The sequence below is a fragment of the Heloderma suspectum genome, chromosome 1 (assembly GCF_057233095.1).
Source record: "Heloderma suspectum isolate Gila_16-S chromosome 1, 16-S_ref, whole genome shotgun sequence".
Lineage (NCBI taxonomy): Eukaryota > Metazoa > Chordata > Lepidosauria > Squamata > Helodermatidae > Heloderma > Heloderma suspectum.
This window is the reverse complement of record NC_139458.1, coordinates 72157520-72169571: the sequence shown is the minus strand read 5'-3', so window position 1 is coordinate 72169571 and position 12052 is coordinate 72157520. Positions and strand designations below refer to the sequence as shown.

The 12052-nt window shown below is 49.4% G+C and overlaps 1 protein-coding gene and 1 pseudogene across 1 annotated transcript in view; one reads left to right on the top strand and one right to left on the bottom strand.

Moving 5' to 3' along the window:
* The window catches only part of LOC146357387 (cytosolic phospholipase A2 epsilon-like), a 123612-nt gene that overhangs the window by 14655 nt on the left and 96905 nt on the right, over positions 1–12052 (top strand). The window lies entirely within an intron of this gene.
* Positions 7361–10181, bottom strand: LOC146357388 (zinc finger MYM-type protein 1-like; annotated as a pseudogene).

The following is a 12052-nucleotide window of genomic DNA, read 5'->3' as shown; positions in this document are numbered from 1 at the left end:
ATCACGGCCTCCACAGAGACGCAAATGGCATCCCTGCATTAGCCGTGATAGGCTTCGTAACTATTTATGTAGCCTATCACGGCTATGATGAGGAAGCGAATGGCAGCCACCATTCGCAAGTTAGCACGGACAGCAGCAGGTAAGTGCTCCATTTCGTGTGTCTTTTGTGTGGGGGGGCTTCATTCTGCCACAGATTTCAGGGGGCCGAGATCTGTGGTGGAATTCTCTGACATCCCTAGTAATCTGCCCCCAAGCCATTTAGGGCTTTAAATGTTAATACCAACACTTTGAATCAGGCCCAGACATGGACTGGCAGTCAGTGCAGATGGAAAAGTACTTGCATAATATGAAATGGATATGACATCCATTTCAGGCACAAAGAAAGCTTTCCTGAACCAGTACATGAAATTTGAGCCTCCCCATGCTCTGGGATTCTCTTTTTGTCCCCAGGTTGTTTGACATCTACATGAAACAGCTGGGAGAGTCCCTCTGCAATATTCTTTATTTATTTACAGCATTTATATACCGCTCCATATCTAGACATATTCTGGAGCTGTGAACAATAAAAGATACAATGATATGATGAAAGAATAAAACTCTATTTTAATTTTTTTAAAAAGTAGAAGTAGTATAAAAACCGTGGCTTGTCGGTCAAGGAAGGCTTCCTGAAATGTCTTCAGGAGGTGCCAGAAATAACACAGTGCTGGTGCCTGTCAGACATCTGGAGGCAGGGAGTTCCAGAGAAAGGGGGCCACCACGTTCAAGGCTCTTCTCTGGGTGGACTCCAGTAGGTCTATAGGTCTATGTGGAACCATCAGGAGCATATCCTCCAATGACCTCAGTGACTGGGCAGGTAGGGATGGTGGAGAATTCCGCCAAGGATTCCAGTGAGGCCGGCCCTCCGGAATCTGTGGTGGAATGGTGAAATTCCTCCGGGACGGCACTTACCTGGGGCGGATTCGGTGGCAGCTCCGGCGGCAGTGGCAGCGGCTGGTCTCCTGGCTGGCCGCGGCAGGGCTGCTGCCGCCGCCATTGCCATCCTTGGACCGTGATAGGCTACGTAAGAATTTACATAGCCTATCACGGCTAACCTGAAAAAAACACCACGCAGCATACGCAAATGGCGGTGGCTACGACGGCCACCATTTGCGTTCCCTATTTTTCGCCGATTTATCTTACATAAATATTTACGTAAGATAAAACGGCAAAAAAAAAAGGGGGGGAACGCAAATAGCGTAGTGGACGCTATTTGCGTTCCTTTATTGTTCGCCTTTCTAGCCTATGTAAATATTGCAGAATGAACTGTATGACAATACTACAAAACACACACACACACACAAAAAGAAGGAAAAGTAGGGGTGGAGAGGAGGCTACAATTTGTACTAAGAGCCTCCCAAAACAAAAGCAATATATTTTTCCTTGGCTGAAGCCCTCTTCTGCAGACAGGAGCTAGTGTGCATATTAGGGATGTACGAAAGTCACTTACCTTTTCGAAGGGTGACATTCGCGGTGGGGGGAGGCGCTTTGTCCCTCCCCCCAAAATTCTTCCCGGCTGGCTCCACTCCACGGTGACTCTGTGGAGCCGCTGGCTGGGGCCACCCGCAGCTGGACATTCGGCCGCTGGGCAGCCTGCACAGGGACGCAAATGGTGGCAGCCGTAGCCGCCACCATTTGTGACCCTGTATTTTGCCATGATAGGCTACGTAAATATTTACATAGCCTAACATGAAGAAAAAACAACAACAGCGAACGCAAATGGCGGCGGCTACAGTGGCCACCATTTGTGTTCCCTTTCCCCCCCCCCCCGATAGGCTACATAAGTATTTACATAGCCTATCACAGGGGGAAAAAAAGGGAACGCAAATGGCGGCCGCCGTAGCCGCCACCATTTGTGTTCCCTTTTTTTTTTGTGATAGGCTACGTAATTATTTATCTGCCTATCACGGCTATAATGAAGAAGTGAATGGTGGCCACAGATGTGGCTGCCATTTGCAAAGCAGCACGAACGGCAGCAGGTAAGTGCTCTGTTTTGCACGCCTTTTGCGGGGTGGGGGGGGCGGGGGGTTCGTTCCACCACGGATTTTGGGAGGCCGAATGCACTGGCATTCAGCATCACTGAGATCCGTGGCGGAATTCTCTGACATCCCTATGTGTATTGCAACTCCTGTCCAGCTGGTGAAGAGGAAAGAAGATCATTAGTGGCCCCAGCCCAAACACACCTCACCCAAATCCCAAGCCCATCCGGGAAAATATACCCCTGCAGAGAGGTCTTTGATACACAACCATTTCCCCCCATTTTTTCATGTTTGGTTGGGACTTGGGAGCCACCAAACCACCCACACATCTTCTGGACCAGAAGTATTCCGTTTTCTTAGGAATGGGCCAAAATTTCTGCGGTGGTTCTCAATGTCTCAGCACTATCATATCTAGGGATGGTGGAGAATTTCTCCATGAATCTCGGGGAGGCCGAATGCCAATGCATTTGGCCCCCCGAAATTGTTGGTGAAATTCTCTGCCCCCCGCCCCCCCCCCAGGATGGGACTTACCTCCCTCGAATGTCCCTCTCGGCGGCGGGTCCTGGCGGGAGTTCGGCGGCGTTTCATCGGGGGTGGGGGCGGTGGCCGGTCTTCCGACTGGCTGCCGCCGCTGCCATTACAAAATAAAGCAAAAAACAAAACAAAACACCCGTGATAGGCTATGTAATGATTTACGTAGCCTATCACGGCTAGATTTCCAAAGTCAGCCATGATAGGCTACGTAAATCGTTACGTAGCCTATCACGGGTGACTTTGAAAAAAAAAAAGTGCGTATGCAAATGGCGGTGCCCATGGGCGCTGCCATTTGCATTCCTTATTTGGTCCCGGTAGTTTACGTAAAGATTTACGTAGACTACGGCGAAAATAAGGGCAACGCAAATAGCGCCTCCCCCCCGGCCTGAATTTCGGCCGGGCGAGGCAGGGCGCCTCCCCCCCCAGCCTGAACTTTGGTGGGAGAACCAAAGTGCCTCCCCCCCACCGCGAAGCAAGCTGCGGGACCACGTAAGTGCCTTTCGTACATCCCTAATCATATCAGTCCATGGATTCTATTTTCTGACAACAAAAAAAGGCCCTGCTCAAGGTGTGAATAATCAACCTACTAACTGGAATAATAACTCATACATACTGTAACATGTAACATGTGCATCATAGTGGAGCAAACATTCAGAGGTAGGATTCCAAACACCAAATTAAACATAAGTATTTACCATGCATAGTGAGACACAGTTCTCCATTTCACTTCCTTCCATTTTTGAATTTGGTCAAAACCTTGTTTTTGTTGTCGAACCCCCCCCCCCCAAATTCTTACCCATCTCCACGGGCCAGTCCTAGATTCTTTAGATAAAATAAAAGAGGGACAAGGATCAAGAGGGCATGTGATTGGCTGCATTGCTGCAAGCACCATGTCCATGTCCTCAGGCTGCAGCAACTGAAGGTGATCCCACAAAATATTGAGAGCAAATATTTAGAGATGTACAAAAGTCAGTTACCTTTTCGTGGATTGTGTTCATGGGGGGGGAGGCACTCCGTCCCTCCCCCCGGAATCCTCAATGGGGGGGAGGTGATCCGGTCCTCCCCCCCGGAATCCTGCCCGGCTGGCTCTGCTCCGCGGCGGCTCCACGGAGCAATCGGCCAGGGCCATCCACAGCTGGATTTCCAGCCACCGACTGGCTGGTGTGGACGTAAATGGCGGCCGCCGTAGTGGCCGCCATTTGCGTCCAGCCAGGTAGCCGTGGTAGGCTACGTAAGTCTGCCACTTACATCCTGGTCTTTGCTGTGATAGGCTATGTAAGTATTTACGTAGCCTATCACGGCAATCCATGAAAAACAAAAACAAAAAAAATGGTGTATGCAAATGGTGGTGGCTACAGCGGCCGCCATTTGCGTTCCTTATTTTTCGCCATTTTAGTCTACGTAAATATTTATGTAGACTATTATGGCAAAAAAAAAGGGGAACGCAAATAGCGTAGTGGGCGCTGTTTGTGTTCCTTTTTTATTCGCCGTTTTAGCCTACGTAAATATTTGCGTAGGCTAAAACAGTGAATAAAAAAAGGAACGCAAATAGCGCCCGCTATGCTATTTGCGTTCCCCTTTTATTTCACTATAATAGTCTATGTAAATATTTACATAGATTTAAACGGCGAAAAATAAGGAACGCAAGTGGCGGTCGCCGTAGCCACCACCATTTGCATACACCATTTTTTTTGTTTTTGTTTTTCATGGATTGCCGTGATAGGCTACGTAAATACTTACATAGCCTATCACAGCAAAGACCAGGATGTAAGTGGCGGCCATGGCAGCTGGTCGAAAGACCAGCCGCCGCTGCTGCCAGACCCGCCACTGGACCCGCCACCGTCCGGAACCGTCCCAGGTAAGCCTCGTCCCGGGAGGAATCTGTGGGGGGGCCGGGGGGGCAGGCCATTCCGCCACGGATTTCGGGGGGCCGAATGTCAGTGCATTCAGCCTCTCTGAAATCCATGGCGGAATTCTCCGCCATCCCTACAAATATTGTATGCTGATGACAGACATCTTCATCTTTCCTTTCCATCTTCTCTAAGTGTGGCTGGTAGACATTCTGAAGAGGTGTCTTCTGACACTGATAATGAGCTGGATGACGGCCAATAAACTGAAGCTCAATCCTGATATGACCAAGATACTGCTACTTGACTGCTGTTAGATCTGGCCTCGCAGATGGATGCTCAAGTATCCTCCATATCCTACAGCAGGGGTGGGCAGAAGGTAGATCTCCAGATGTTTTGGACTTCAACTTCCAGAAGCCCCTGCCAGCATGGCCAATGGTCTGGAATGTTGGGAGCTGAAGTCCAAAACTTCTGGAGATTTACTTTCTGCTGACCCCTGGCCTACGCCACCTTTAACCACTTTCTGATGGTACACCAAGCTGCTGACTTTCTAGAAAAAAATGGATCTAGCTATAGGGATGTCAGAGAATTCTGCCATGGACCCCAATGAGGCTGGATTCCAAGAATCTGGCCCCATTGGGGTCTGTGGAGGAATGGAGCAGTCACCTCCACAACCCTCCAGAATCCGTCCAGGCCGGCTCCTCCATGTGGTGATCCTGCGGAGCCAGCTGCCAGTTTTGCCGCGCTGGCAATATGGCTGGCTGCCATTGCCGTATCGCTGTGCTAAGTCCAGATGCAAATGGCATCCAGTATGCCATTTGCATCCCTGTTTACTTTTCATGCGATAGGCTACACAAATTATATCTACGTAGATATTTGCGTAGCCTATCACGTGAAAAAACAGGGACGTAAATGGCATAGTGGACGTCATTTGTGTCCAGACTTAGCACAGTGATACGGCATGGCAATGGTGGCCAGCCAGGAAGGCAGGAAGACACAGCAACTCTGCCAAGCAGGAGCTGTGGTAGTTCTACAGGTACTACATGCCAACGAGCACCTCTATAGGGAGGAGCTGCCTGGGAAGCAGCCATAGACCTTGGGACTAGTTACATTGGTTTTCTAAATGAAGGATCTACAAAAGAAAGGAAGGAAGGAAGGAAGGAAGGAAGGAAGGAAGGAAGGAGGGACCAAAGTGCAATGCCTTTCCCACTACGGCATACTGTGTTGGGAAAAGCGGCCTGGGGCCGCAAACCAGACAACACCAGGGCTTATTCTCTAGGGAAGAATGGCCTGTGGTCAGAAAGGCAGATACAAACTGAGTCAAGCCCACCAAGAGGGAATATTCCTTTCTAGGGGATGAGAGGTGACGGGGGCTCTTCCGCTCTGGGGCTAACAGCAAGAGTAAATGAAGGAATGGTCTCAACAAGCCAGGGGGTGGGGGTAAGGGAGTAACAGTGCATCACTCCTCGGGCCTTGAAACTGGAAATTGTGCCACACTCTCATGCTGAGGACACCAGACACCTCTGGCCTAATGTCCATCAGCGGGCTCCCCTTCCCCAGTACAGAAGGAGATGCTGCTCCTCCTTCAGCAAGAGTGCAACTATCGCAGCTGCCTCCGCCAGCCTCCTTGAACAAGGACCTCCGGGCACTGCAACTGGCCTCTACACTCTGCTGCCCTACTTCACTGGGACGCACTATCTGGATTAGGGGAGAGCCAGCTTGCCTAATGGAGCTGCTAGTGGCAGCAGCAGCTCACCCACCTCTGTCCCTTCCAACACCCCGAAGATACCTCATATTGGGCTGGCTTGTTTTGCCACACAGTGGAGTGTCATTAGAATAAGAAGTTAATTAATATAAATAGTATATGTAGTGCTTTCACCACTGTCTTGCAATGTGGATGTATTGCTTTGCTGGAGCACAGCACAAGCACGCACACCCACACACACAATGACAGAGACACACAAGAGCAAAAGAAAAGCAAATATAGAACTACCTAAGCAAATAAAAGGGGTTTTTGAATTATTGTTTTATATTTATTTGTCTTTTAAGGAAGACAGGTGAAGTTCAAGAAATACAGGAGGACAGTGGAGGTGATAAGAGCCAAGACCAAGCAAAGAATAGTGGGGAGGGGGGGAAACCTTCTTTAATTTATGTTTTGGGAGGATCAAGGCAGAAAAGAAACAGACGATTCACTTCAGAATGGTGGGTGGGGCGGAGCCAAACACTAAACGGGAAGGCTGCTATAATATATGCCTTTATTTAATAATTTAATAAAATATTTACGTAGCCTACCATGGGGAAAAAAAGGGAACACAAATGGCGGCTGCCGTAGCCGCCACCATTTGCGTTCCCTTTTTTTCGTCATGATAGGCTACATAAATATTTACGTAGCCTATCATGGCAAAAAGGGGAATGTAAATGGCGGCAGCTATGGCGGCCTCCATTTGCTTCCCTGCACAGCCCAGCAGCAGCCGGTTGTTGCTGCAGGAGGCCCCGGCTGGCGGCTCAGCAGAGTTGCCGCGGAGCGGAGCTGGCCAGCGAGGATTTCGGGGGGAGGGATGGAGTGCCTCCCCCCCACCGCGGATGTCACGAAACGAAACAGGTAAGTCGTTTCGTATATCCCTAATATAGCCCCTCCTTCCACCACTGTCTCTGATTGGAGACTGCTGGCATAGTTATAGCCCAAGAGTTCCCATTTGCCAAAGCACACTTCCTCCTCCTCCTTCTGCCCCTCCGTATGAGCTTTCAGAACTTGATACATTTTGGAGACACCTGTCTGGACTGCTCAGGCATAAGAAGAGCTCTAAATATATGAGGTGGACAAGGCACTTCATGGAGGAGGCCCTTCACCTCGGGGAGCCTTGCTGCTGCTCTGATCCTCTTCATACCACAAGGAGGCTCCTCCAGATCAGCCCACTTTGCCTCATTATTTGGGCTTCGTACTGAGGCAGTGCACAGCCCTACTTAAAAGGTCCTGGACATGTATGCTTTCATAATATCGAACTCAATATTTTGGAGAGCTTGTGTCATAGATTCTAGCCTTGCAGAATAGGTAAAAATTATAATACGACAGAAGAGAAACATTCCTGAACTTGCAGCTGATCGCAGCCAGGGATGGTGCAAGTGCTTGGCTCAGTCAGATGGACTCTCCCCCCACTTGCATCTCCGGGCTGTGTCCACCGAGCCACTGCTCCCACTCACACACGGCCACGGGCCATAACGAAGTGCTTGACCTTCCTGTGGTCACCATTTTGTGGGGAAAAAATAGTGCCTTGGGAAATTCCGTAAATATAATATTGCACACATAGGGAATTAAAAGCCCCGATCTACACAGAATTGCAGGCAGTGGAGGAGCCTTTACTTACATACTTTTACTTACATTTGATTTTCAAAGTGTTCTTTGCAAAAATTGAGTGTGTGTGTGTGGGGAATCCCAGCCCCCCCACCACCATGGGTTCTTGGGGCAATAGGAGCCATGGTGGAAGGATGGGATTCCTCCCAGCCCTGATTTTCATGAGTTTCACTTTGAAAACCAATGGAAGTGAATGGAGCCCTTCTACTGCCTACAATTTTGTGCAGATTGGGGCTTTTACTGCCCTATGTGCGCTATATTTACATTTACGGAAGTGCTCCGTGTAAAAGTCCAGGCTGGGGGGGTGGAGAATCCCCCCCACCATGGGTGCTTGGATAACAGAATCCAGGGTGGGGGGTGGGATTCCTCACCCCCACCCCCAATTTTTGGAGGAGCACCTTGAAAATCGAATGTAAGTATATGGAGCAATTCACTTACATTAGATTTTCAAGGTACATCTTGGGAAAATTGGGGGGGGGGTTTCCACTCCCGACCAAGGACTGTGGGGGCAAGCTAGTCCTTGGTGGGGGGTGAATTTTACCCCCCAAAAAGTATTTTCCTCCTGTGGGACTGAAGATCCCTCTCTCCACTGGCCTTTTAAAAGGCAACCAGCAAGAAGGATCCTCCACCTAGCTGGGGGGAAATGCCTTTTTGGAGGAGCAGGTGGTGTGTGGTGGGGGGAAAGAGGATGCCTGAGTGGTAGGAATCCCTTTGAGTGTCCCCCAATCTCACTCCATTCTGCCCCCTGCTTTTTTTATGTCTTTGTTCCTTTCTTGCACAAGAATGGAAGGAAGACATCAAAACAGGCTGCAGCCTGTTTCTTCTGAGGAAGTGAAAGTGCCAGGCATGAGGAGTGGAGAGCAGGTGCCCCCACCCACCCCTTCCTGTGCCTGGCACCCTTGCTTCCTCAAAAGAAATGGGGCACTTTCCCAGCTCCCAATAGGGATCCCTTCTCTCCCTTGCTTTGGAGAGCTATCAGTTTTTCGACAGCCCTCAATAGCAGTGCAGGGCTGCTCAGCAAGTGGGTCTCAGTGAGTGCAGAACGCTCATCGAGCACATCTGGGGGAGCATGAGCTGGGACAGCAGCTCAGTGAGCACCCAGGGAAGCTGGGCGCAGGTGAGTTCGTCCATCCCGAATTGCAACTGATGCGCATGTTTTACCTGAAGCTGTAGTGGCCAGTAAGCTTAACTGTTCAAAATTCTTTTCAAAGTTGGTGGAAAAGATTCTGATACTTTGGTATTTTGCAGTCCAACAAATATCACATAGTAATGGCACAGCTGAAATAAGATACATTCTCTTTGTACTCACACGGAAAAAAAACTGATGATAGCTTTAACCATACCAATGGAATTCTGTATCTCAGATACAGCATTCAAGTCATTCACAACCAGATTGAGTTTATGTGCAGCACAATGGACAAAAGCAGCTTTGGGATATCCACTCTTTATTTTAGCTTGCACATCACCTTCTTTTCCTGCCATTGCAGAGCAGCCATCATATCCATGGCCATGTAGTTTTTCTAGATCTAAGCCACATTTTGTACACTCACTAATAATTGTTTTGGCAACTGAGGTAGCATCTCATTCATTTAGCACTGCAAAATCAAGGCACTCCTCTCAGATGTTTACATAACCAGTTGTATCAACAAAACATACAGCAAGTGACAATTGCTCCTTTCCAGATATGTCAGCACTTTAATCAGCAGTGATTGTAAATCCAGTTGAAATGTTGGCTGAAGAAACAATGTCTTCTCTTATGTACCTTCACACAAGTTCATTTAATCAGTTCATTTTCCACACAGACAGATGTATAGCGAGCAGTAGTAACTGGAGAATTTTCCAAATATTTCCGTAGTGTATCATCTCTGGCTTAAATGTGAAACTCAAAGAGGCTTTGTATATTTCCACTTGTGCATCTTTCCCCACATAAAGCAATGTGTGCCACAAAAAATAATAGTGGACAAGACTGGACAGACTTTCTTCCTAATTTCCTCTACTAGGTGCTTCACAGCACTGTCAATTTGACACATTATGTCAAATCTCAGGTTTGTTTTTGATGGCCAAAATGTTTGATGCATCTATTTGCACATGGCTCTGCCAAATACTTGGAATATGTTTTCTTGCAATTTCATTAAAATCATTGTACTTTGTGAAAGGTGCAATGATGAACGCTCCCTCTACCCCATGATGAACAAGCTGTGGAAAAATAGTGCAATATTTACAAAATGCTCCTTTCAGGAGTGTGGAGTAAGCAAGCCATGGTGAATAGTGGGTTAACCACACATGATGGAAACAGTGTGGTCCCTTTGCATCCTTTTTGAAATCTTAATTTGCTGCAGGTATATTAGTATTCATAAGTAGTTCATGTTTCAGATCATCTGTTAATTTTACTGATGAATTCACATACGGTCCAATATCATTACTTAACGTCATCACTCCCCTGACTACGTTGACTACATTTAGTTGTTGCTGTTGAAACTAGGCTTGTGTGAACTCACCTGAGTCCGCCTTGCGACCTGCTCACTGGACCCCTGCCCACTGCCCGACCTGGCTTGCACTGGGATGCGAGCCAGCTGGTGGTCTGCAGGGGCCCAGCGAGGGCTGCCACTGCCGCCGATGTGAGCAACTGTGTCCCTCTCTGCCGAGCACCAGCAGAGAGGGGCGCGGTAGCTCTTGGCAGCGACAGGTGAGGGCCTCTTCTGCAGCGCCACCCAGAGCAACTGTACCCCCCTCTGCCAAGCACCAGCAGAGAGGGGTGCGGTAGTTCTTGGCAGCAGTGGCATGGCGACAGGAGAGGGAAGTGGCACTTCCTTCTCCTGTCTCGCAAAGCAACTGCGCCCCTCTCTGCCGAGCACCAGCAGAGAGGGGCGCAGTTGCTCTTGTGGTTGCTCTTGGAAGGCTTCCCATCCTGCCATTGCTGCTCGGGCAAGGAGCAGGGCCCTCCGCGCTTGCCTGATTCAGCATGGGTCACGTTGGGCAAGAGCAGAATAGCAGACTGGTGTCCGGGGGGCCGAACTGGGGGGAACCCACCAAGCTTGCACCCTCAAATGGATGCTTGGGACATCCCTAGTTGCAACTAGGGATGGCGGAGAATTACATCACGGATTTCAGTGAGGCCAAATGCACTGGCATTCGGCTCCCCAAAACCCGTGGTGGAATGGCATCCCACCCCACTCCCCCCCACGGAATCCACCCCAGAACAAAGCTTACCTGGGGTGGATATTCCGGTGGCAGTGGCTCCAGCGACGGCTCCAGCAGCGGCTCCGGCGGCCGCTGCAGCTGGCCTCTCGGCTGGCTGCTCTTGACTCAAATGGCGGCTGCCGTAGCAGCCGCCATTTGCATCTGGCCAGGCTGCCGTGATAGGCTATGTAAGTATTTATGTAGCCTATCATGGCAAAGGCAGCCACGCAAATGGCAGCCACCACACCATTTGCATAGCTGCCTTTGCCATGATAGGCTACATAAATACTTACGTAGCCTATCACGGCAACAACAACAACAAAAACCCACATTCTCTTTTTTTCGCTGTTTTAGCCTACCTAAATATTTATGTAAGCTATTATGGCAAAAAAAAGGGGAACGCAAATAGAGTAGTGGGCACTATTTGCATTCCTTTTTTTCCTCGCCATAATAGCTTACGTAAATATTTACATTGGCTAAAACAGAAAAAAAAGGGAACACAAATGGCGGCTGCCGTAGCTGCCGCCATTTGCGTACGCGGTTTTTTCCCCCCTGGAAGGCTGCCCAGCGGCCGGATGTCCGTCTGCGGGCGGCCCCGGCCGGCGGCTCTGTGGAATCTCTGTGGAGTGGAGCCAGCCGGATCAGGATTTCGGGGGAGGTGCAGAGCGCCTCCCCCCCACTGCGAATCACCCCGTCGAAAAGGTGAGTGACTTTCGTACATCCCTAGTTGCAACTGAACTGGAGCTGGCATCACTTTCAACCTATGTTGACTACAGATAGCTGTTGCTGTTGGAACTGAACTGCAGCTGGCACTTTGGCATGCATTTCTTATTCTTTTCAATGATGTTCTATTCCATCTATTTTGTGCTTAATTAAGAACTTCCTAATATCTATTTTTAAAAATCTTTCTGCCTCTGTTTGCTCTAAAATATTCTCTGTGCTTCAGACTAGGGATGTACGAAATGTACTTATCTTTCCGCAGATTATGTTTATGGGGGGGGAGGCGTTCTGTCCCTCCCCCCGGAATTCTCGACAGTGGGGAGGCACTCCGTCCCTCCCCCCCAGAATCCTCGATGGCCGGCTGTGCTCCACGGCGGCTCTGTGGAGCAGCCGGCCAGGCCCAG